The 5,539-nt window shown below is 38.0% G+C and overlaps 1 non-coding gene across 1 annotated transcript; it reads right to left on the minus strand.

The window, feature by feature from the left end:
* Window positions 1-4,740: 4,740 nt before the first annotated feature.
* Window positions 4,741-4,847, minus strand: LOC114413912. Its single transcript, XR_003667052.1, has one exon. It is a non-coding gene; the product is annotated as a small nucleolar RNA R71 (small nucleolar RNA).
* Window positions 4,848-5,539: the final 692 nt, after the last annotated feature.

Below are 5,539 nucleotides of genomic sequence, written 5' to 3' on the forward strand. Positions count from 1 at the left end.
TCATGGAGGTGATCTGGGCATTCTTTCTTTCTTTACATTTTTTAGCCATTGGCCAAATAGTTATCTCAATGTACATTATTTTTGTCATTTGCAAGCCCCTTTGAGGTAGACACTTGATATTTTATTGAAACACTAACCTAAGATGAAAGTTTCCTACCTTACCTTAAGATAGGAGAGCATGGATGTTTTTGTTGGAGATTTCTATCATTTAGTGGCTAGTTGTGGTTATTGAAGGAAATTAAATATTTATCAGAAAAGAAAGAAAAAAAAATGATGACTTGGTCAAAACAAGAAAGGATAGGAGGCGATCACTCATTTAAGTTACTAGCTAGATCTTTATGTCTACTCTCCTATTCTCAAGATATGTTTGAGTACCCCCAAAAAAAACCCAAAGCACAGAAAGCCAAAATTTCCTACAGGTTCGACCTTAAAAAAGACCTAATGATCCATAATGATTATGCGCATTATCCTTGATTTGCTGGGAAATGACTTGCAAAATTAATTTATGACATATTTGGAATTGAGATGAAACACTTGCTTGTGTGAAGTTTTATACACCTTTGAGAGGTTTTCCTCTATTTGATTGAATCCAGTGTTTCTTTTGATGTTCTTTAGAAATAAAATGTGAAATGATCTTAATCTCATTCTTGGTTATGAGAATTCTATCCTTGTGCTTTCATTCCTCATTGTTGTTTTTTTAGAAAAATGTTGTGCTGATCGGTTTTGGGGTTTGGTTCTTTACCAAGCATGTTCATATCTATTGAAGCATATTTGCTTTGTTCTCGTACGATTGTCATTTATATTCTTTTCTTCCAAGTGGTGAAATAAAGGCCTCAATGTCTTTTGTCTTTAAGCTTTGTAAAGACTTCAATGTCTTATGCTTTATGATTTACAAGGCTTCAATGTCTTATGTTTTTACAATTTTCAAAGACTTCAATGTCTTCTGCTTTTATCTTTCAAGGACTCAAACATCCTCTGTCTTTATCTTTCATAGGACTCAATGTCATCATCTTTATGTTTTCATAGGACTCAACGTCCTTAGTCTCTATTTTTATGCTTTCAAAGACTTTAATATCTTTTTTTTATGCTTTCAAGACTTCAATGTCTTCTATTTTTATGCTTTGCAAGACTTCAATGTCTTCTATTTTTTATGCTTTACAAGACTTCAATGTCTTTTGTTTTTATGCTTTACAAGACTTTATTGTCAACGTCCTCTGCTTTTATGCCCTATAGGACTTCAGTGTCCTCCATTTTATGTTTTATAGGACTTCAAGGTCCTCTGTTTGGTGTTACAGGACTTGGAGGTCCTTTTTGTTTTTTCGATTTCACTTATTTTGTTTTCCCTGGAGTCTGGTTTTGAATAGCCAGATCGTTTGAATGAAATTAGTGACATTATCTTTACTTATCTTTTATTTTTAATAAAAGATGAGTAAAGAGGGGTAACTGTCAGACCCTAATTTCATTCGGGTATAATACTTTTATCATTCAGATATGATGTTTTGATCATTGCTAATCGAATTTCGGTGTTTGGCACCAGTTGCAGCGCAAGGACAAGGGGTCGCTTAGGGTTTAATGGTTGATTGTCAAATTCAGAAACAAAAAGCCATAAGGAAAGGGGGAAAATGGTCATTTCCAAGAATTTTCAAGACCTAAACTCACCTAGACTAGCATCTGACTCGCCTAGGCCATGAAATTTCTTCAGCCCTAAGCAAGCCACTTGCTTGGGTGAGCTCCAGCTTGCCCAAGCCAGCTTCCCTTGTACCAAATGGCCTTTACCTATAAATAGCCATGCATGGGAAAGGTTGAGGGGTTCTAAAAACTGAAAAAAGAAAGGAAAAATGCAGAAAGGAGAAAGAGAAGAAGAAAAAAGATAAGTTGAGGCGCTGGCGAATCGAACCATGGATCATTTCCTACACTCGATTAAAGGCTATCGTCCCTTGTGACAGGCGCATGGGCTCAAAATACCTTCCCTATGTGTAAATAACTCCCGAACCCTTCTTTTCAAAATTCGCAGACCTCTTTTGGTTTTTCTAACATTTTCCTTGAATAAACGTTGGTGGCGACTCCGATACGTTTTCCACTTAGAAGATGCCTTTCTTTCATGCTTTTTTTCTTTATTTTCTTCCACCGTCCTTGATGTGCCATCATTTTCTTCTATTTTCTAAACCCTTTTTGCACCATTTTAATTACTGATTGGTCTTAATTGTCAATTAATCAGGCAGTTTTATTATTTGGGCTCATTTAGCTAATTTGATGTTTTTAATCTAATTTCAGGAATTAATGAAGCATTGGGCTTAATCCGGATTTTGGTTATGGACTTGAAGAGGGCAAATTAAGAAGCGCTTACCTTAGTTAATTAGGAAATTTTGCAATTTTATTTTATGTTGTTCAGTGTTTATTTCGTTTTGGGCCAGAGTATTGTAATAGGGGCCAGTGACTTTGAGTGACTCTTTTTAAATAGCAGCCTTGGGATTCGTGCAAGGCTATTCTGTTATGCTATTCATTATTCAGAGCTTTTGTTTTAGGGTTTTCGTTTTTCTGCTTTGATGCTACTGTTCACGTAATGCAATTTTACGTTTTCTGCTTCTAATTACAATTTCGTTCTTGCTTCTTCTTCTACTCTCATTTACGTTTCTGTTCCATTTACATTTCTGTTCATTTACGTTTTTGTTCATTTACGTTTTTGCTTCATGTTTCATTTGCGTTTTCTGTTTGAATCCATGGAAAGCTAGATTTTCTGGTGTTGTTTCCTTTTGAGGACGAAGCCCAACTTTCTTTGAGGTTTCGCTTGTAATGTGGTTTCCTGGCAGTTCTCCCTTCACCAGTATCCCAAATTCGTGAATATTAATCAGTGCACGCTTCGTGTTCGATTTATTGCCTCTGAGCCTAACTTGCGTTCATGCTTAATGGACGAAGGGCTAACTGGTGTATGCGGTGCCTAATCACGTATTGAAAACCCTAAGTTGATTTTCACTTAGTAAATTGAAATAGGGTTGGATTAAGTGGTTGACTGTTAGGGACGAATTCTCCATAACCCAGGATAAGAGAATGGCTTCTGAATCAGAGGAAACAACCCATTTTTAATATTAGTAGTTTCGTATTCCAGTTTACTTGTTCTGCTCTTTAATCACAAAACAAACAAACCCCCCCAATCGTTACTGTTACTGCAAGTATATTATGAACATTTGGTTTGTCACTGCTCGTTGGGAAACAACCTAGGATCACTTCCTAGTTACTGCATTTTCATGTTTATTTGATTCGGGTACGGCCTCGATCAAATTTGGCGCCGTTGCCGGGAAGCAGTGTCCAAAGGTTCATAATAGCTAGCGTTGTGTGTTTAATTCTTTCGTGTTTTATGTTTAATTGTTAGTATTGTGTTAGTATGTGTGTTAGTGTCGTTTAGTATCTTGATATTTTGTTTAGTGTGTGTTCTGTTTCAGTTTTCCTATTGAGCGCTTCCCCTGTTTCAGTTTTGGGTGTTTTGCTGTGAATAGTGTTTTGCGACGGACTTAGTGACCATTTCTGCTTGCGGCAAAACAAAGTAGTAGTAGAAATCCCTTAGCGACGGATTTTAGCGACCACCCATGCTGAATTATTTGTGATTTTTTGTTTTAGTAGCTAGGGTTGTTATTTTTGGCTGAATTTTTTTTGTGGTAACTTCTTTTAATCCATATTTTGTGGGAAAAATAGCTAGAGCCTTTAGTTTGGTCAGATTTGAAAGTTCCAAAAAAGTAGCAAATTTTGTGTTTGTCAAAACTTCAAACGGCCATAACTTTTGGTCCGGTTATCAGAATCGCAATTATTATATATGCATTTGGGGTAGAAAAAAATTTCCTATGCTGTGGCTGCCTGCCATAGGCCGGCTGAGGTCTCCATCGTCCAAAAAAAGCGATTCTGTCAAAAGTTTTTTATTTTTCAAGTTTTATTCACTTATTTTTCTTAACCTACCAATTTTAGCTTTCATAGTTAGACTTTGAATTTTTGTCTGAAATTTTTTGTGCTATCTTCTCATCATTTTATAAGGTTGCTCACAAAATTTCAAGTCATTTGGATATCATTTGAGGGTAGCTGTAGTTCAAACCTACACCTTTATTTACATGACAAGGCAACTAGTTGTGTGCATGCTGAATGTAGTGTATGACTAGAGGCAATCCATCTGACTTACAACCCTTTGACCCTGAGATAGATAGTACATTTCATAGATTAGTTAGGCATCATCTTATACCTTTTGATCATCCTGAGCATTCCATTACTGGTGAATCTGTGCATTTTGTTATTGGTGATTTTGAACATCCTGATTTGGAGCATTATAATTTTGAGCATTCTGATTCTGAGCATTCTGATTTTGCACATTCTGAGAACATGGCACAACCTCCACCCCGTGAGAGGACTCTAAGGGAAATGGCTGCACCTGATTTCACCTACGAAAGCTTGTGCATCTAATACCCTGATGAGGATGTCCCATATGTTCTTAAAACTGGACTGATTCATTTGCTTCCAAAGTTTCATGGCCTTGCAGGTGAAGACCCGCACAAACATTTGAAGGAATTTCATATTGTATGCTCCACCATGAAACCCCCAGATGTCCAAGAGGATCACATATTTCTGAAGGCTTTTCCTCATTCATTAGAGGGAGTGGCAAAGGACTGGCCGTATTACCTTGCTCCAAGGTTCATCACGAGCTGGGATGACCTTAAGAGAGTATTCTTAGAAAAAATTTTCCCTGCTTCCAGGACCACAGCCATCAGGAAGGATATCTCAGGTATTAGACAACTTAGTGGAGAGAGCCTGTATGAGTACTGGGAGAGATTTAAGAAATTATGTGCCAGTTGCCCCCACCATCAGATTTCAGAGCAGCTTCTTCTCCAATATTTTTATGAAGGACTCAGTAATATGGAGAGAAGTATGATAGATGCTGTCAGTGGTGGAGCCCTTGGAGACATGACTCCTGCTGAAGCCAGAAATTTAATTGAGAAGATGGCTTCCAACTCCCAGCAGTTTAGCGCTAGAAATGATGCCATAGTCATTAGAGGAGTGCATGAGGTAGCTACAAACCCATCTGCATCATCTGAAACTAAGAAGCTTGAAGGCAAACTGGATGCATTGGTTAACTTGGTAACCCAGCTGGCCTTGAATCAGAAATTTGTTCCTGTCACAAGGGTTTGTGGTTTGTGCTCCTCAGCAGCAAAATCAACCACAGCCGAACAATTATGACCTCTCCAACAACATATACAACCCTGGATGGAGGAATCACCCTAACCTCAGATGGTCCAGCCCTCAGCAACAACAACAGCAGCCTGCTCCTTCCTTCCAAAATGCTGCTGGCCCAAGCAGACCATATATTCCTCCACCAATCCAACAACAGCAACAACCCCAGAGCTTGACTAATCAGATGGGACAATTAGCTACACAATTGAATCAACAACAGTCCCAGAATTCTGACAAGCTACCTTCTCAAGCTGTCCAAAATCCCAAAAATGTCAGTGCCATTTCATTGAGGTCGGGAAAGCAGTGTCAAGGACCTCAACCCGTAGCACCT

This window comes from Glycine soja, chromosome 5 (assembly GCF_004193775.1).
Source record: "Glycine soja cultivar W05 chromosome 5, ASM419377v2, whole genome shotgun sequence".
NCBI lineage: Eukaryota > Viridiplantae > Streptophyta > Magnoliopsida > Fabales > Fabaceae > Glycine > Glycine soja.